This window comes from Pleurodeles waltl, chromosome 3_2 (genome assembly GCF_031143425.1).
Source record: "Pleurodeles waltl isolate 20211129_DDA chromosome 3_2, aPleWal1.hap1.20221129, whole genome shotgun sequence".
Classification (NCBI taxonomy): domain Eukaryota; kingdom Metazoa; phylum Chordata; class Amphibia; order Caudata; family Salamandridae; genus Pleurodeles; species Pleurodeles waltl.
Window position 1 is genome coordinate 128,429,655 of NC_090441.1, and position 21,456 is coordinate 128,451,110.

The window sequence follows — 21,456 nt, forward strand, 5'->3', positions numbered from 1 at the left end:
TGTACTGTTGGGAGTCTGTTTGTGGGTAGTATTAGTTGGGGTGGTGTTGGGCTGTCTGTGGGTTAGATAAGTTTCCTTTTTCTACCTCCTTTCCCTGTTTTTCCCTCTTTACCTTTTTATTTATTGTTTGGTTGTCATGTCGGGAAGGCCCCAGCTGGGGCGAATGGGTGAGGAAGAGCTAGGGGCATTTGTGTGGCTGGTGTGCCACTTCCTCCCCCTGATGTTGGAGGCTGGTGGCCGTGTGATACAGGGGTATCACATGGAGGCAAGAAGGCTGAGGTGGGCAAAGGTGCTGTTCCACCTGAGGCGCATTTTCAACAGCCAACGCAACGACCACCAGCTGAAGCATCGCTGAGCTGACCTGGGGGCCCGGGAGCAGGACCTGCTGGACCACCTGGGTGTGGTGATTGGTGGCCCTGTTGGTGAGTACCAAATTGACTAATGTGGACAGTACAATGCTCTGGAGTGACAGTAGCAGATGTTGTGACATGCTGCATGCAATGTTTGTGGACATGTGGAATGCAAGTTGAACAAACTGTGGGCCTGATTTATACTTTTTTTGTGCCGCATTCCCGTCATTTTGTGAGGCAAAACCCACACAAACTTACAAAATACAATTGTATTTTGTAAGTTTGCGCCACTTTTGCCTCAATAAATGACAGGAATGCGGCGCAAAAAAAGTGTAACTCAGGGCCTGTGAGGGTACCAGGAATGGGATGTAGTTCACATGGTAATTCATAGAAAAAATTTAGTCCACAGTTTTGTGGATCCATGTCCGAACAGTATTCAGGGCCATGCGTACCAAGCTCTTCATAACCTTCATTATTATCTTAGGCCCATATTTCTACTTTGTTTGCGCTACATTTGTGTAATTTCTGGATGCAAAAGTAGCGCACACTTGCTACATTCAAATGTATTTTTCTAATTTGCAGAGCTGTAGCGTCAACAAATGAAGCAAATGCATCACAAAATAAATTACACATTTGGCCCTAAGTTCACTGTTTCTGTGAGTTTACATCTGGACAAATAATCATTCACATGGCCAAACCCAAATGGGCCACTATGCTAGCAGATTGCATTAGCACAAAACAGGGTCATTTCGTGGTTTTTCGGAGTAGGCGTTGAAATACTATCATTGAGTAGCAGGGCCCAACGACATTTTTTGCTTGAGTGCAATTGCTGGGACTGAGCCAGTGCAGTTACCATCTGTGTCACTTTGGTGCCAACCCATTTTCTAAAGTGAAAGGGTGAGCATGATGTTGTGCAAGGGACCACTGACTGCTTCCATTATACTATTTTAGAGAAGAAATAGGTTGTTATTTTACTTTTGGTACACCCCTGCTGAAATATTGCAGCATTTCTACAAATGTTAACTTCTCAGTACGAAGGCAGTCACAGACATGGTGGTCTGCTAAGATCAGCAAGCCAGCATTCCTGTGAGTGCCGCCATTCCCAAGGTGTTTTCAAATAGAGACCTACCTCATCATGATTGCAGAAGCAGGACATTTGCTACCCCATTTTTTATTAGCGGACAGTGTCAGTTCGGTTGTGCTACCACTGATCACCTAACTTGGCAATTCTAAGTTGCTGATTCTGGCAATGTGTGATTTACAATACCTGATATAGACACACAGGGCCCACAGTAACACATTTCAGGTGCAATGACTACACCTATGCCCATGCATTCTGTCAACGATGAACAACTAAGACACTATCAGCATACATCATTTTGCTGTTCTGAATCAGAAAAGTGGCCAATCCATGTTTTGTGTAACATTCTCATCAAGTAACACACAGATTCCCTGCCATCATGTTGTCATAGGGGGCATATATGGCTTATGGTACACTGCCAATGTGACATATGTAACCTACATACAACACTGGTACACCTATTGTGGACCACTGAAAGCACAATAATTCCAGAAAGCAAATTAACCCACATGACCGTCACAGTTACTCATTGTCCCTTGATGCACAAGCCACAGTACCTGAGTCACTGGTATTGCAGTGCACCAGGAATGTGGCATTGCATGTGTCTCCCAATTATGAAAGATGAAATGGAGTACCCTCTAGAATGTATTAAGCACAAAATTGAGTAATTATGTTTGGCACATGATTGCTAGGGCCAGTGCATGTGTGCAAATGTGTGTCTATCACTCACTGGAGTGACAGTGTCAATGCATGTTTGCAGTGCCATGTATGTTGGGGTATCTACATGACTGATGTGCAGCTCTATCATATAAAATGGCACACTTTATTGTTCCAACTTTTGTTGTTCCAACTTTTGTACAGTGAGCAGACATTGAGCACATATCACCCTTCCATGTTTTACAGGTGGACCAGCCCCCTACACAATAGGTGAAGTGGCTCGGTTCGAGGACCCAGAGGTATCCAGTAAGTGTTAATTTGTTTGTCCTGTGTTGTGTTTGCAGCTGTTGTGTGATTGACTCCTGTGTGTTGGACTCTTTGCAAGATATGTTGAGCTGGCACCTGATCTGATATGTGACTAGACTGGAGGTTGACATAGTGGGCCATGGAAGAGTTAGAAATTCACTGGCAGAGAGTTATATATTGGGAGTTGAGTGCTGCGCAATAGGCATGGGCAAGTGAACAAGGTGATTTCTTGCCACATGTATGGCAAAAAATGATTTGGAGGTGGCCAGTGTCATAATTTAGTCAGCAAGTCATACCCTAATTCACACAGAACAGTGATCATCAGTTTTACACACCAACTTGCGCATCCCTGTTAAGTAATGAACATGTAGGACTGTATGGGTGACTGTCCCGCAGCATCTAGCTCCACGTTGTACTCCATTTATGTGGCACTTGAGTGAAATGTCATAGGCGTGCATGCATTGTGTCCAGTCGAGGGAGGACCTGGCTTGGCAGTTCGGGCTGGACTGTTCCGATGGGGAACAGGGTCAAGACTGATTTGCATATGGTTGAGTCCAAACTGGAATGGCATGGGTGGCAAAAAAACGATGGATTTAGGCCCAGATCTCTGAAGTGGGGGTGAATGTTTGACATTGTTCAGCATTCTGTCCATCACTTGTTCTTTTTGCATTTGCTGCCCCAAGTGGGAAGGGTATGCCAAGACGTAGGTGCCTTGCTCACCCATGCCATTGGAGTCAAGCTAGCCTGGCTGATGAAGGGTGTTACCCTGAAACTGGTCCTAGGATGCTTGTTTCCAGTCCAGTCCAGGGAGGGCCTGGCTTGGCAGTTTGGGCTGGACTGTTCCCATGGAGAACAGGGTTAAGACTGATTTGCAAATGGTTGGGTCCAAATGGAATGGCATGGGTGGCAAAAAATGATGGATTTAGGCCCAGATCTCTTTACTGGGGGTGAATGTTTGACATTGTTCAGCATTCCGTCCATCACTTGTTCTTTTTGCATGTGCATGCAGGTCAAGGCCAAATGGGTGCTTGCGTCAATGTGGTTGATTTAGGAAATGTGTCAGTGACATCTGATGTTGATGGTTGTCCACAAATAGAAACATGAATGTAGATGTGATTGTCCAATGGTTGACTCAATCCTAGTTGGCAGGCCCCCTTACCTGTGGTGGACTGACTAAATCCATGTAGAGCTGGATCAAGCTTCGTGGTTGTCCTTGATGGTTGAAAATATGTATTGCATGTCCATCCCCCCCTGAGGCACAGGGTTAGGGGTAGAAAATATGTGTAGCTAGGTGTGATGGTCACAGTGTAGACGACAGACATGTAACTCAAGCATTCATGTGTGCCAAACTACAATGCACCCTTATGATTACCAACTGCATACCGTCCTGCCAGTTCCATGTACAAATCACAGGTTTTGTGTGCCTTGAATTTGATCCAGAACATAGGAATTACTCTGTCTGGCACATGTTGAGTATTTGCAGCATTTGTTATGTGACTGATAGCACTACAAATATGCACAGATCATTTAATTAAGTTACACACCTTGTTGTGCATTGCTGTGCTGTTAGATAGTTGATGGGTAGGGTGCGTTGGCATGTCATTCCTCAGGGACATTCTATCATCTGTACTGTGATGTGGACTGCGTGTGCTATTTATAAGGAAGTGTTAGATTATCATCTATACATGTATCACACAATGATGTCACTAATGTTTGCCTGTCTCTATTTTTACAGCTGCCAACATGAATGCACAGGAAATCCGTGAATTTCAGAGGCGGGCAGTGCGGTACCTACACATCCTTGATGTGGAAGCTGGGTTCCGTATGATGGCTAGACGGTATCGTCATGAGAGAGCCACAGGGGCATGGAGGGCATTTAGCCAAGGGGGTCCAGCATTGGCCACAACTGCCACCACCACAACAACTCAAAGCACAGTGGACACTGGGATGACAGCCACTCCAGCTGGTCTCTCAACCTCGTCAGCCCAAGGACCACAAGCAGCACCTTCTGCACCTCCACCTCTAACCACGGCACCAGCACCTGCTACAACAAGTGCTACCCAGACCACCCCAGCTGCAGTAATGGACATGGCAGATTTCAGAACCCTACAACGTGACATGCAATGTATGCTGCGCCGCATGGACACTCTGCAACAGGAGGTGGCCTGCAATAGCAGGAGACTGCGAGGGGTAAGGAAAATCCTGAGGAGGGCCAATCTTTGAACTTATTGATCCTCACCCCTAATTCCTTCCCCTCCCTCCTCTTTCCTCGTACTTTTCATTAGTGGGTTGAGGGGGCGTTAGAGTAGGCTGTTAGTTTAGTTAGGATAAGTAGGTCGGGTGTGGGGAGTTATATTATTACATGCTTGTTTGTGGGTGGGTGGGTGATGGATGATGTTGGGGTTTATGTTTATTATACAAATAAAAAAATAAAAAAATATGAAATAATTCATATTTGTTTAGGATAAGTTAGTATGTGTTTAGGTTAGTATATGTTGTCCTACACGTGTCCCGTGATATAAGCGGGTTGGAGGGTTGATGTTTAGAGTGTTTAGTTACATTTGGTAAGTAAGTTTAGCTTAGGGTAGTTAGGGCCAGTTGTGGGTACTGTATAGTTAGGACAGGTTAGGTTAGTTAAGGTGTTTCCCATAGTTTGTTTCCTTTCATACAGATATAATAAAGTTTGGTGTACTCCTTTACAGTATGGGGCATATTTATACTCTGTTTGCGCCGGATTTGCGTCGTTTTTTTTAACGCAAATCCGACGCAAAACTAACTCCATATTTATACTTTGGCGTTAGACCCGTCTAGCGCCAAAGATCTTGAAGTTTCCGTCATTTTTTAGCGTGGACACCTTCCTTGCGTTAATGATATGCAAGGTAGGCGTTCCCTTATAAAAAATGACTCCGTGGCATGTGCGCCGTATTTACACTCCCGGGCAAAAATGACGCCCGGGAGTGGGCGGGTCAAAAAAAATGACGTCCAGCCACTTTAGCGTAATTTTTTAGTGCCTGGTCAGGGCAGGCGTTAAGGGACCTGTGGGCTCGGAAGGAGCCCAGAGGTACCCTCCCATGCCCCCAGGGACACCCCCTGCCACCCTTGCCCACCCCAGGAGGACGCCCAAGGATGGAGGGACCCATCCCAGGGAACTTAAGGTAAGTTCAGGTAAGTATATATTTTTTTTTTTTGGGTGGCATAGGGGGGCCTGATTTGTGCCCCCCTACATGCCACTATGCCCAATGACCATGCCCAGGGGACATAAGTCCCCTGGGCATGGGGGCATGACTCCTGTCTTTGCTAAGACAGGAGTCATTTAAATGGGGGTTGGGAGTAAAAAAAAAATGGCGCAAATCGGGTTGAGGCGAAAATTTTGCCTCAGCCTGACTTGCCCCATTTTTTGATGCCCAAGCTCCATTTTCCCCTACGCCGGCGCTGCCTGGTGTAAGTCATTTTTTTTTACGCACACCAGGCAGCTCCGCCGGCTAACGTCATTCCATAAATAAGGCGCCCGCATGGCGCTTTGGAATGGCGTTAGCCGGCGTTAAATTTTTTGACGCACAACTGCGTTGGCGCAGTTGTGCGCCAAAAAGTATAAATACGGCCCTATGTGTCATATGCTTGGGGATCAGGGTCTTTCCATGAGTGTACAGGGTCAAATTTGTGTTTGCCTGTGTGTTCCATCCTGCATCCACATCCCATTCTTGTCATGGTTATTCCCACTTCCCGATGAGCTGTCACATTGGCAACTGCAACAAAGCTACTTCTCTATGCATCTGCCATCCATTGCACCCACCACTCAAGGTAACTATGGTTCCCAATGTCTTGTAAAGGTTGGTGTGATTTTCAAACTGTCATCGTTTGAGTCCTGTGTTGGAATCTTGGGCACTGTGGGACGTCTGCCTGCAGCCTGATGTTCATGTGAACTCTGAGAAACTGAGTGGTGTCATAATCTTATGAAGTTCAGTATACATAAATCACACCTATGATTTCTTACATTGTACTCCCAGGTGACGTTATTGTCCATACACTCGTACACATCCATTCCTGCTGTATGGTGTAGGTGTGGGATTAAAGTTTAGAATCATATGTCACATACATAATGATTGTCTTGTAGGGATTTGGACCACATTGAGTTTCATCTTGTAGATACTTTGGACCTGACATATACATTTCTACACAGCATTGTACAGTTTGTGATGCTTTAACTTCTGATATGAGCCAAAGGCAGCACAGATGATGATAAAAACCAGACCCTTGTGCATAGTTATCATCCCACATTCTTTCTACACTATTGTATTGACATCCTGTGCCCATTGACATGTTACATGCATCACAAATCTCCTACACAGTTGGTGTGTCACATTACACAGAGACAAAGTGGTTGTGTGAGTGCTATTTTGTTGGAAAATGGGTTATTGGTAAGGGCAGGTAGGTACCTACACCTAGCAATAGGCCACTAACCTCCACTAAGGTCCAGTTAGGTCTCAGTAAATTAACCCCAGCTCAACCCTTGGTAGCTTGGCAACGAGCGTCAAGGCTTAACTTAGGAGACAGAGGCCCTCATTCTGACCCTGGCGGTCTTTGACCGCCAGGGCGGAGGACCGCGGGAGCACCGGCGACAGGCCGGCGGTGCTCCAATGGGGATTCCGACCGCGGCGGTAAAGCCGCGGTCGGACCGGCACCACTGGTACCGCCAGTGTACCGCCGCCCCATTGAATCCTCCACGGCGGCGCAGCTTGCTGCACCGCCGCGGGGATTCCGACCCCCCCTACCGCCATCCAGATCCCGGCGGTCCGACCGCTGGGATCCGGATGGCGGTAGGGGGGGTCGCGGGGCCCCTGGGGGCCCCTGCAGTGCCCATGCCACTGGCATGGGCATTGCAGGGGCCCCCGTAAGAGGGCCCCTACATGTATTTCACTGTCTGCTGTGCAGACAGTGAAATACGCGACGGGTGCAACTGCACCCGTCGCACAGCTTCCACTCCGCCGGCTCGATTCCGAGCCGGCTTCATCGTGGAAGCCTCTTTCCCGCTGGGCTGGCGGGCGGTCTGAAGGCGACCGCCCGCCAGCCCAGCGGGAAAGTCAGAATTACCGCCGCGGTCTTTCGACCGCGGAACGGTAATCTGACGGCGGGACTTTGGCGGGCGGCCTCCGCCGCCCGCCAAGGTCAGAATGAGGGCCAGAGTGTAAAGCATTCAAATATCACAAAACAGTAATTAAATAAAACACAGGAAACAGTTTAAAAATCCGAAACCAATTTATAAAAATAGATTATATTTTTATCTTTAAAATGACACCAAAACGAATATAATCGGATAAAGGGAACCGGAGATATGAATTTTTAAAGAATTATTATTTTTTAGCGCCTAGAAACAAAAAGCGCCAATCGGGTCATCTGGTTGCACCTTGACCGGGGCAAAGTCAAAGTTTAAGGCCGACCGCAATGGAGCCCTGCTCGGCTACAGGCTGCGGGAGGCCTCGGTTAAAAGTTTACCTTCACACTTAGTCTTTTTTTTCGAAGATTTTCTTCAGCAGGACGAACCTGCCAGTCCAATCCGACCTCCTGGAGCCCTTCTCCGGATACGCGATGCTGGAATCCTCGGTGGAGATTTTTACCTTCGGACTTAGTCGTTTTTTCGAGGTGAAAATCCTTCGACCGGGGTAAACCTGGATTTTGATCCGACGTCCATGGAGCCCTTCTCGGATATGCTGGCTGGGAGGTCCTGGTCAACTTTTTACCTTCGGACTTAGGGCCAGATGTAGCAAAGGATTTGCGCCTCGCAAACAGCGAAAATCGCGTTTGCGAGGCGCAAATGCCTCTTTGCTATGCAGAAATGCATTTTGCGAGTCGGAACCGACTCGCAAAATGCATTTCCGACTCGCAAATAGGAAGGGGTGTTCCCTTCCTATTTGCGAGTCTGAGTGGTATGCAATACCATTTGCGACCGCGTACGCGGTCGCAAATCGTATCGCAGTTACCATCCACTTCAAGTGGATGGTAACCCACTCGCAAATTGGAAGGGGTCCCCATGGGACCCCTTCCACTTTGTGAATGGACCCACAAATATTTTTTCAGGGCAGGGAGTGGTCCCAGGGACCACTCCCTGCCCTGAAAAAAAAAACGAAACTAAAGGTTTCGTTTTTTTTAAAGTGCAGCTAATTTTCCTTTAAGGAAAACGGGCTACACTTAAAAAAAAAAAACTGCTTTATTGAAAGCAGTCACGAACATGGAGGTCTGCTGACGACAGCAGGCCTCCATGTTTGCGAGTGCCTATACTCGCTATGGGGCCGCAATTTGCGACCCACCTCATGAATATTGATGAGGTGGGTCATTGCGACCCCATAGCGAGTTGCAGTCGGTGTCTGAGACACCGTACTGCATACCAATTTGCGAGTTGCAAATTGCGAGTCGCATGGACTCGCACTTTGCAACTCGCTAATTTTTAATTTGCTACATCTGGCCCCTAGTCTCTTTTTCGGAGATTTTTCTTTACCGGGACGAACCAGCAAATCAGGCCAGGTCGCGGTAGAGGCAAGCCGGCTAGAGTTGCCGCGGCGGGTCGGTCCCTCTATGGAGCTTTTTTTCAAAAGTTGTCCAAACTTCTCCAAACTTCTGGGGCTTCTCCCAGATGTCCTTTTGAGGATCTTTTGAGGTCCACAGCTCACCCCAAGGGTCCAGAAGTTCTGAGATGGTCCTTGGGGGGTGCGGACTACAACTCCCAGAATGCACCTGGCGCAAACTCCTTTTTGGCCACTGGACAGTGGTCAGCTGGTCGCTTGGTGCAGGGGACTCTGGTTAGCAATTTTTCACCTGTAGCAAACAGGGAGTCCCTCCTTGAACCAGTTGAAGCCAGGCAAAGTCCTTCTTGTGGTGAAGCCCAAGTGTGCAGCTGGTGCAGTCCTTCTGAGTGCAGGTTCCAGGTGCAGGCCAGGGGTCCAGCAGGGCAGTCCTTCTTCTTCTGTTGTTCTTCCTTGTTGGATGTAGTAGGGAACTGAGGTGTGGGTGCAGGTCTGCCAGTTTTATCCTTGCTCCTGGGTGAAAAGCAGGGGGGTCCTGGTTCTCCAATCAGGTACAGGGTCCTTCCCCCTGTGATGACGACTTCCTGGGAAGTGTGGCAAAAATCAATCCCAGGAGGCAACATTCTCTAAAAATCCATCATGGCTGAATCTGATTTTTGGAGGTTACATCTGGCTGAGCCTACCCACTGGTGTGGCTAAAAATCATAAACACACCCCTCTCCTGCCCTCTCCTAATCTAATCAAGGGGGCACCTAGTTGTCTGGGGTTGCTGGTTGCTCCAAATGTCCTTCTCTGCCTTTGAAGACCAGTTTGGCAGCCCTCCCCCTTCCTGCCTCACCATCTGCTGAGGGGAGATTCCCTCCCACAGGCACATTCCTTTGTGTGAAGCCAGGCCACTTCACACCTCATCAAGGCAGCTTGGTCAAGCTGCTCAAGGCTGGCCAATCAGAGCACAGCAGCAAAAACAATGCAGTGCTGAAATTGGCAACTTTTCAGGTAAAGTTTAAAACTCTTTACCTGAACAAGTTATATTAAATCCAACAACTGGAAGTTGTGGGATTTATTACAACAATTAATTTGATACCAAACTCTTGGTATGCATCATTTAAGGAGACTTTAAAAATTAAAATAAAGTCTCCCCATTCTAGCCTATGAAGGCCATTTACTACAATGAGGGAAAAACAAATTTTACCTCACCAGGGCTTATAAAACTATTTATAGTTATAGTTACATGGCACCCAGCCCTAGGGGCACATAGGGCACACCTTAGGGGTGACTTATATGTAAAAATAAGGTAGTTTAAGACTTTGGAACTACTTTTAATTCCAAAGTCGAATTTGCATATAACTTTAATTTAAAAGCAGCCAGCAAGGCAGGCCTGCCTTTAAAATGACACTGGGCACCTCAGCAGTGCACCTATGGGTGCACTACCTATGCTGTGGTCCCTAAACCTACATGCCCTACCATATAATAGGGACTTATAGGTAGGTTAACTTAGCCAATTATAATTAGCCTAATTTGCATATTGATTTTACACAGAGCACAGGCCCTGGGACTGGTTAGCAGTACCCAGGGCACCATCAGAGTCAGGAAAACACCAGCAAAAAGTGGAAAATGGGGGCAAAAAGTTAGGGGGCCTCTGCAATCAGCCCTGTTTTCTCACATATTTATTTTAAAGTGCTGTAGTGCAATATTTACATATTCCAGGATTGTAAGTCCATTAGTGTGACGCCTTCTATTGTGACGCAACACAAGTGCAATGGTGAGGGACATGTCATTGGACATGCTGTGATGGAGTGTCATTCAGTGCAGAGGAACATGAATTGCCAATTAGGTAGTGAGAGACAATTGCAGTGCATAGTGGTATGGTAAACAGTGTGCTGGAGAACAGTGCATGTTACCAACTGTAGCAAGACTGGCATGTTAACAAGCACAGGACATAGGAAAATCAGTGCCCATGTGGCATGGACTGGTGCTACCGGGTACTCCTACGGCTGAAGGTGATCTATTCCACATCTTCATCTTCTGATGTGTGTGTCGTCTCCTCTGCCCTTGGTGGTTGTGGGTTTGAGGGGGCAACACACACTTCAGTGTTTGAAGAAGTGGACTCAGAATTCCCGGTAGCTGCCAACTGTGGGGCTATTAAGGGCATTACTACAGCAAGGGGGAGCTGCTGGTTATTGAGTTTAGCTGCTACATCGCTGTGGTAGGCAGCCAGGTCAGCCCTGAGGGGGTCATGGTTGCAGTCATGCACGCAGGGTAATGTTTGGGATGCCAGCTGTTGTGGCAACTCCCTAACTGCTGTGGTGAAATCCCTCACACACTGTTGTAGTCCTTGCAGTAGGGATTATTGCACTTGCATGGCTGCTGACTGTTCTGTGGATGACATCATGCACATGCGCATACCCTCAAGGCTGGCTGCCATGTTTGGCATCCTCCCTGCAGGTGCAGGTCCTTGGCCAGCTCCTGCTGTACTCCCACTACTGTCCTCTCAAAGGTGGTACCAGTGTCATCAGAGTCCTCGGCTGGGTTTGAGCTGGCAGGTCGTACTATTGGGGTGGTGGGTAGGTCCTCTGTGATGGCTGCTACATCTGTGCTCCTCTTTGTGAGTGAAGGTGGGGTTTGGAGAGTTCCCAGGACATCTTGGAGGGTTTGCTGGCTAATGGTTGTCAGCTCGTCATTCATGTCATCAGGGAAGTCTAGGACAGGCATATCCATAGGAGAGCCATTGTCCTCTGCAATGAGATATTGTACAATTAGTGTGTCTATGTTGTGGCAGTTGTAATGTGACGTCACTGACTTCCTATTGGTGGGACATTGTAATTTTCATTCCTCTTCATTGTTCCTGTCATTAATATTAGCATTCTCACAGGCCCGTTGCCCCACCTGCATGTCACATGTAATGTGGGCAGTTTGGGGAATTGTCTGCGTCACATCCTCTAGGTGTAGGTTCTGTCCAAATTGTGTGTTGCCACCTTCTTGTCCTACTCAACCCTCTCTCTACTTCTATTAGCACGGTGAGGGCTTGCAATGGCTGTGAGTGTTCCGATGCCACTTGCACCACACATAACAATATAGGACTGACCTAGTCTCTGATATTTCACATACACCTATACGTTGCTGAGACCTAGCACATACCATGTATTGCACAGGCATGACACGATACAGGTGTTAGCATTGGGAGTGTGTTGTGTTGATGTTTGCCAATGTGTGCTACATTGGATTGCACTGATGGGCCTGGCAGTGTTCCATTTCCTCTTATGACAGTGCGGGTGTGTTTCACTAGCTAGACACATATGTCCTCCCCCTCAATGCTGTTGTCTTAGCAGTACGACAGTTGAGATGTTGCAAGGTGGCTTTGCAGCTATTGTAACACAGGCACAGGGTAGCCCCTGGAATGAGCAGCATGGGTATGACATTACTGCTGTGTACTTCATAATGTAAGTAACAATACATGATGTTTATTGCGCCTATAGACATGAACATTTGACAGGATTTACACGTTGTTAGGAATTGAAGGGGATTGATCACGTCATCATCCTGAACCCTCTATTTTGAGTGTGTTTGTTCCATGGGCACCTAACTGCCATTTGCTACTTGACCAGGTGGTAGTGGCAACTGTTGTCAATGATAAATGCCACTTGCGGAAATGGCCTGAGACTGGAAATTGTCCCCTAGTTCACATTGTGACAATACCAGCTGTCCTGTGACAGCAGCCCAGTTTTACATTCTACCCTACCCTCCTGGACTGGATTTGCCTTTCCAACAGCCTTGGAATGGCAGAGTACCCCCATGCAAAGGTTGTTGGTGTTGTGTTGTGCTGTGACCCTGGTTTCCCCTGCACAGCCCATGCACCCGTGCCAGGCCCCTTTGCCCTTTCCACTGCCTGATTTCCATGGCTGACATGCATTGTGTAGTAGGTATGTACCTCCCCCTGCTTTCAGTTAACATTTAGGCATTTTTGTCCCCCATGCAACTTACTCGGCATATGTGTTATTTCCTGGTAGTCTGCGCTGTCCTGTCCTGCGATTCCTATGACGATCTCCTCTGGGATGACGGCTGCCACCGTCTCCTCCATCTCGTCCAGGGCTTCCTGCGGTGCTGGACACCCACATCCAGTCTGCAGTGCTGCCTTCCTGTTCCTTGCCATTTTTTCTTTCGTCCCGAGCTTGCAGTCATGCCAGCGTTTTTTGCATTCCGTGACTGTTCTCCGGACCTCTGCCACACTGTTGAGCTTGTCGATAATTTGTTGCCAAATTGCCTCTTTCCTCCCAATTGGCAATTTTGAGGTGACAAAAAGTTGATGCTGGTGGTCTGCCACCTTTCTGACCAGTATTTCATGCTCCTCTGCACTGAAACGACACTTTGTTTTCTTCTTCTCCCTCTCCTGGGTCTTGTCTGTGTCCTCCTGGCTGGTTCCTGGTCGATTGGGTTCTCCCTGGGGTCTCTCATGGTTTCTGGGATCCATTTTGGGTCTCCTTAGCACTGTTTGCTGTGTTTGTACTGCTTTTTGACGCTAATTTGGTGGAAAATGGCCATATCCGGTTTGCGAAGTCACAAACTGGATTAGAGTCATTTCCCCCGCGTTAACGTCATTTTGCTTTACGACGCAAAGCAATGGTTAGAGTAAAAAAAATATTACTCTAACCCGTGCTTTCCACCGCCGTGCGTCAAAGTATAAATTTGACGCCCAGGGGCGCAAACAAATGGCGTTAGCCTGTGTTAAAGTTTTTGATGCAAAACTGCATTCGCACAGTTTTGCGTCAAAAAGTATAAACATGGGCCATTGTTCCTGTACATACTGGTTGCAGTATATCAGCCCTTTGCCCCACCTGAGTGTCACGTGAGGGGAAGCTCAGGTGGCACAATTGGCTGCGTCAAATCTACTAGATGTGATGTATATCCTTTTTGTGGCTTGACACCATCTTGTTATTGCCAACCCTCCCTATGCATCTATTTACATGGTAGGGCCTTGCAATGGGTGTTGCAGTGGTCAAGCCACAGCACCACACATGGCAATATGCCCCTGTCCCAGTCTTACATGTTTCACATACACCCGTGCGGTACTGAAACCTTGCACCACCCCAAGGATGGCATTGCCAGGACACTATGCTCTTGTAACCTTTGATAGCTCCTCATGTTGATGTATGTGTGCTACATTGCACAGCACACATGGACCTAGCAGAGTTCAATTTCATCTTCTGTCTGTGCAGGTAGGTGTGCCTTCCTACACAACTATGATCTCCCACTCAATGCAGCCATCCTTGCACTATGATGCAAGAGATGCACCATGGTGGCAGTGCAGCTAATTTGACACAGGCAGGAGTAGACCCAAGGATGGCCAGCAGGGGTATAATTTTTTGCAGTGTACATCATTTTTTATGTGACAGTGCCTGATGGTAAATGAGTTTATGGACATAGCCAGTTAACTGCAGTTGAACTTATGTCCGGGCCTCGAGCTAGTTTGATGGTGATTCTGCAGGCAGTCATACTGGTCCCTCATTACAAGTGCGGCAATCCTATGACCACTTGACTGCCATTGTCTATATGACCACCCCCAACAGCGCAGGTGGTAGTGGCACATGTGAATGAGGAATGGGCCAGTGGCCTGGCACTGGCAGGTTTCCAACAGCTTACAGACTGGCAACGCTACCCTCCAGGTATGTTCCCACTTTTCCACCAGTCTTTGCATGTTGGTGAAACACCCATGCAAAGGTTGGTGGTGATGTGTTGTGGTGTGCCCCTGTGTGCCCCTGCACAGCCCATGCACCTGGCATGGGCAGTGCAAGGGGTCCCATGCCCTGCCTTTTGCCCTTTCCACTGCCTGATTTGCAGGGCTAAGAGCAGCGTATCCTGCCACACTCAATGCACCTCAAGACTGGCACTGACTCTATTTGATCCATCAACAATGTTGTGCTAAGTGCCCCACAGAGCTACAATGAGCAGACAGATTTCCACCCGCCATTCCAACATGTGACTCGTACCGCTAACTTCAAAGGGTACACTGCACTGGCAGTCTTACCAACACCAGACTTGCCCATACACCATCCCCCACCCGTCAATGTGGTATTATACCCATTATGTTCACAGTCATACACCAGATGTTGTATGTGTGTGTTTATTTCCCCATTCCTATGTGACTCACATGGTTGTGTTGGAGTAGGTGTGGCTCAGCCTGTGTCTGTTGTGACCTACAGCTTGCTATCTGTGGTACATATTTTCTGTAGTGGCACATTTCTGATCAGCCTCAAGATGTGAGGTTCCACACTACACCAGTTTAGTTGCTCTGGGTAGTGACATGTTTCCTGTGATACAGGACCACCCTGCTATTCCCCATCGCCTGCTCTGATTAATTTTCCCTGCACCCAGGGTGCATCCTCACTGCATGATGGAGTGGTGGCTGCCTTATGTGGATGTGTTGTTAATGTGCAGGGTGGCTGTGGTGCTAGTGCAGGTGTTCTAATAAAACATTTTTATGAGTGTTTATGTATTTTGAATAATAAGTTTATGTAGAAAATGAAATAACGTTAAAAAAAATAATGCACGCATTTGAAAATGTGATCACGAAGAATGGCCACCAATGTTAACGCAATGTACTAAAAAATGATTAATACTTATGAAATATTGAATATATGTTAGACTAATGCAGTAATGTGCCATATTGAGAGTTATGAAGTATGTTCTAGCTTTATTAATCGTAGGCCTTAACTTAGCAAGTGTCTTGGCCTATTTTGACAGGCCTCATGTAAAAGCTGTATTAGCGTTTAGTAAAAATGCTGACCAAGAGAATTAAACAGTGAAATGTCTATTGTATTGTTCAAATGAGCTCATAAAAGGAGCATTTCATGAGAACCGACTGCTAGGAGATGATGTTCTTGCTAATGCAACATTTTATGTGTAATGTGTGTGAGACTGACTTTCCTAGGACAAGAACATTGAAGATACTGACTAGAGTAGAAGCTGCAACAATATTCTCACCTGACAAACTGGATTATGAGGACATCGCAAGACGAACCAATCAACAACATGAGAACAGAGAAATATTGGAATTCATAGATTTGGTATAGTAGTTTTATTGGACAAAGTGTGAACATTCCATTAACTGACCAATAGGGAATTAGGGGATAGTTTAGGTGACTCTAATATGACATTGCTCATTCTGGGAGAGACATTCATTCCGACATTCTGGGAGAAGACAGATTATTCTGCCATTTGGGTCATTCCAACATTCTGGCTCATTGGGCTTATATTTTTCTGACTGAGAGCCTGATGCCTTGCTGATCGACTGATGTCCTGAGGATGAAGACTGATTCTGCTTTGCTGGCCCATACCGAGGATAGGTATACATCTAAATGTGATTATTATGCATATTTGCTTTTTCTTTCTAGGTACCACTGTGCTATTTTGATAGAACCATAGTTAGATGATTTTCCAAATTTATGTTACTAAATTGTTTTGCATGAAGCTCAACATGCTGATGCTAATCTGATGTTAGTTAAGGATTCTCACTAATTGAATTATGATAACAGGGACTAACGCTTGATGAATTTCTCTGCTGAATTTTATATACTTCATTACGTTGACGCAGCTGACTTTGCTATTGATTTGCACCGTAACTTTAGAATGTGTTGTAGTTCAAGCTTTGATTAGATTGCATTTCTTCCGCTGCTTTAGACAACCAGTGTTGTTTCTGTATTTGTTTCATTTTGATTTTGAGATTCATCTACATGACCTTAGCATTGTTAATATAGGGAAATAAACATTCTAAACTTTTACTAAAGGTGTAGTTATTCATGACTGAAAGGTCATGGTGCGTGACAATTACTGACTCCGTTGATTATTGATTTAATTGATTACTAATGATTGTTGATTATCGTGTATTGATTATTGATTATGTACTGGAGCTATGGTAAGAACTTCTTAATTGCGAGTCAAAAGGTTCATCGACCTATTTGCGTCCCCTTGTAAGTTTACTTATTAAGGTCAGGCGTGCTAACAGTGGTTCCGGCACATGTCTGGGTGCTGTTGGGATGGTTGCAATGATATTGTGCGTTGTAAGATGCAGCACACATGTGTTTGGGCAATGAGGCAAGGCAGTTGCAAGGTGTTACTGCAGGGGACACCACCATGACGTAACCCCAGGAATGGTCTCTGATGTCTTGGTCATGTTAGTAGGGTTAATTTGACTATATGCAAGAGATGTTGTGATGAAACAACCAGAGGCACAGTCATTAGACATGCCATCCATCCTGTGTGCTGAATATGTACATGTAGGTATTTAGCCCTGGTGATTGACATATGTCCAGGATGTGTATGTGTTTTGGTGCATGGCACTACCAAGCCATAGGTACATGTATAGTTTACGTCAGCATGGTGCTACTTGCTTCATGTGCAATGTGTCCCTCTGCGCTCCTTTGACATGCATTGAGTTTGTTCTATGTAGCTCCCCCTTCTTGCACTTAAAATTTAGCATTAATTTCCCCCCATGCGACTTACCCTGCATTTGTGGTGTTTCCTGGTAGTCTGCGCTGTCCTGCGATTCCAGTGACCAGTTCCTCCGGGGTGACTACTGTAACCATCTCCTCCATCTCGTCCAGGTCCTCTTGTGGTGCTGGACTACCACCTACAGTTTGCAGTGCTGCCTTTTGTCCTTCGCTTGCAGTCCTGCGAGCATTTCTTGCACTCAGTTACGGTTCTCCTCACCTCTGCCACACTGTTGATCTTGTCTACTATCTGCTTCCAGATTGCCTCTCTCCTTCCAATTGGCAATTTTGAGGTGACAAAGAGTTGATGTTGATGCTTTCTCACCTCTCTCACCAGTATTCCATGCTCCTCCGCACTGAAACAACACTTTTTCTCTTTCTTCTTCCTCCCCTGGGTTGTTTGTCCTTCTGGCTGGTTCATGGTTGATTGGGGTCACCCTGGGGTCTCTCCTGGCTTTCTGGCTCCATTTTGCCTCTCCTTTGCCCTGTTTTGTGCATTAGCATCTAAAGTTGACGCTAACGCTGTAAAACATTTTGCATTTCCATTTTGCAACATGTTTACGTGTCGTAAAACAGGTTAGAGTCATTTTTCCGACGTTAACATCATTTTGCCTCACGACAAGGTGCAATGGTTAACTTACATTTTTTTTTACTCTAACCTATTATTAGCGCCACCCACCATCATAGTATAAATATGACGCCCAGGTGGTGTTAAAAAATTGTGTTATCCAGCGCTAATCTTTTTGACGAAAAACAAGTTTGCACAGTTTTGAGTCAAAAAGTATAAATCTAAGTCGTAGGTCATGTGACAGGAAAGGCTGCACCACAATAGTTTACCTGCTCAAGTCGTAATGTTAGCTCCTTTAACTCTGCACATTTTGAATGGTGCCTCTCATGGGCTTTTGCGAGGACTAGTGGCACCCAAGAAGAGGACTCTTATATGCCTATGTCAAAGCATGCTCGCTGGCTCATTGCTGTTCTTTCCGAGACAGTGAATGAACCAGTGTGTCTTGTACTTGAAGCCTATAAGGCTGCATCGGCTGCTGTAACAAATCAAGTATTGACAAAGAGGAACGAGTTAGAGCTATTGGCATTGTAAATTCCTAACTGGACTTTTCTTGACACATAGGCCCCGATTTATACTTTTTTTGCGCCGCATGTGCGTAATTGTTTTACGCAAAAAGGGCGCAAACTTTCAAAATACAATTGTATTTTGCAAGTTTGCGCCGCTTTTGCGTCAAAAAATTACGCTCATGTGGCGCAAAAAAAGTATGAATCAGGGTCATACATTGAAAATGAGAAGTAAAACAGATGGATAAGCGAGCCAATTCAAAGCACCACAGCCCCCATGAGTATGAGCACAAAGGAGCGACACAAAAGGAAAAAAAAAAGATGTTTGCTCGCAGTCAAACGTATTGGCAAATGTGCAATTATACACGTAACATGGTCGATGTCAAAGGCGGTCACAAAAACATCCCAAGGAGGGACAAACAAAAAACATTTAGCAATGACAACAAATGATTTCTGAGAGGCAAGCTCATAAACGAGTAATAGTGATGGATGTGCGGTGGGCATGGTTAAAAGCCCACAGATAGATTACAACAGGTCAAAACACTTGTGCGATCGACCTAATGAATAATTTAGTCACGCCCAGTGCTAGCCTCATCATATCGCTTTTTTCCAAAAGCATTGATAAAGATAATAGGTCTCATCTATGCAAGACCTTTTGGCTTTGTCAATCTTTTTTGCCATGTTGTGCAGGTGTGCGGCTGCTGTACAGCATGGATCAAAATAAAATAAAATAAAAAAGCGCTGTGATGGAACAAGTGTTGACTGCACCATAGCATTTTTTTGTAACTTTCAGCCATGTTGCATAGCAGCCACACTGCTGTACATGGCTAAGAAATAACATAGACAAAGCCAATAGATCTTGCATAAGTACTATTGGTTTTGCTATTGCTTGTGGTTTTTAGGCAATGGTTGATTAAGTGATTTTCCTAGGGTCACAGGAGGTTAATTATGCTAGATTCAGGCCCATATTTATACTTTTTGACGCTAAACTGCGCTAACGCAGTTTAGCGTAAAAAGATTTAGCGCCGTCTAACGCCATTCTGAAGCGCCATGCGGGCGCCGTATTTATGGAATGGCGTTAGCCGGCGCTAGCAGACCGGCGCTGCCTGGTGTGCATGGAAAAAAACCACGTAGACCAGGCAGCGCCGGCGTAGGGGGAAAATGCCGTTAGGGCCTCTTAAAATGGGGCAAGTCAGGTTGAGGCAAAAAAAATCGCCTCAACCCGATTTGCGCCATTTTTTTCGATGCCCAGACGCCATTTAAATGACTCCTGTCTTAGTAAAGACAGGAGTCATGCCCCCTTGCCCAATGGCCATGCCCAGGGGACTTATGTCCCCTGGGCATGGTCATTGGGCATAGTGGCATGTAGGGGGGCACAAATAAGGCCCCCCTATGCCACCAAACAAAATAAAAAAATATAAAAAATTATACTTACCTGAACTTACCTGAATGTCCCTGGGGTGGGTCCCTCCATCCTTGGGTGTCCTCCTGGGGTGGGCAGGGGTGGCAGGGGGGGTCCCTGGGGGCAGGGGAGGGCACCTGTGGGCTCATTTTGAGCCCACAGGCCCCTTAACGCCTACCCTGACCCAGGCGTTAAATAGTGGCGCAAATGCGGGGTATTTTGACCCGCCAACTCCCGGGCGTGATTTTTGCCCGGGAGTATAAATACGACGCATTTGCGTCGCCGTCATTTTTTTAGACGGGAACGCCTTCCTTGCATCTCATTAACGCAAGGAAGGCGTTCACGCAAAAAAATGACCCTATTTGCCCATACTTTGGCGCTAGACGCGTCTAACGCCAAAGTATAAATATGGCGTTAGTTTTGCGCCGAATTTGCGTCGAAAAAAACGACGCTAATTCGGCGCAAACGAAGTATAAATACGGGCCTCAATCTTTATTCATCAGTTTCAAAGTCGGCCATTAGACCTTGGCATGATATAAATAAATATACGTACATTTTTCACACACACATATATATATATGTTTATAAATATGTACTTCAACAGACCTTTACAATTAAGTCACAAAGGATATTTGAATAACATTTCAATAATAAATGAGAAAAAATAAGCAAGAGATGAACAAAAATTAAAACACAAATTGGCTTTTTAGGTGTTTGATTTATTAACAAATTTTCTCTCATCTGTTCTTACAGAAAACAATGACAAAACAAAAAAAATACATTATCATTCCTTACTTTCTTTCACTGAGTAAGAGTAACTCTACACTTAGCAGGGCTTTCAAAAATGGAGTGAAATTCTTAAATGTTCCTCTTCATGGAAATCTTTAGTAAAAAGCGAAAGATTTATTCAATTTGAAGAGAAACCAGAGTATGTTCTTTTCTGCCACCCACTGTGATGCCAGGAAACACCGTTCCACAGACTGTCAGGATGACTTCGTTTACTAAGCTCATCTTAGAAAGCCCTTCGAAATACAACCAAGTTATAATGATTGTTGTAATACCTACAATGATAAAACACGTGTTGCCACAAAAAGAAACAAGCAAAGAACCCAGCAGTGAGAGGAGTTATGGGTATGTAAATTTAGTCGTAAGACACGTGACAGGAAAGGCTGCCCACATTTTCCTTGGTCAAGAAGTAATTGCTGCTCCTTTAATTATCCATGTAACCGGCTGTCCGATAAAGAATGTTTAAAGGCAAGTTCATGAATGAGTGATAGTGAGGAGCGTGCAATGGGCATGGTTAAAAGTCACAGAGAGCTCACACCAGGACAAAAAACTTAGGGGCATATTTATACTCTGTTTGCACCGAATGTGCGTCAAAACTTTTGACGCACATTCGGCGCAAACCTTGCCCCATGGCCACCTCCTGCCACTCCCACCCACCCCTTAGGGACATATTTATACTTTTTGACGCACAACTGCGCCAACGCAATTGTGCGTCAAATATTTTACCGCCGGCTAACGCCATTCCAACATGCCATGCGGGCGCCTTATTTAAAAAATGACATTAGCCGGCGCTGCGGACTGG

General features: G+C 46.0%; 1 non-coding gene across 1 annotated transcript; it reads right to left on the reverse strand.

The window, feature by feature from the left end:
• Positions 1–20,684: 20,684 nt before the first annotated feature.
• LOC138286804 (U5 spliceosomal RNA) lies at positions 20,685–20,800 on the reverse strand. Its single transcript, XR_011202080.1, has one exon. It is a non-coding gene; the product is annotated as a U5 spliceosomal RNA (small nuclear RNA).
• Positions 20,801–21,456: the final 656 nt, after the last annotated feature.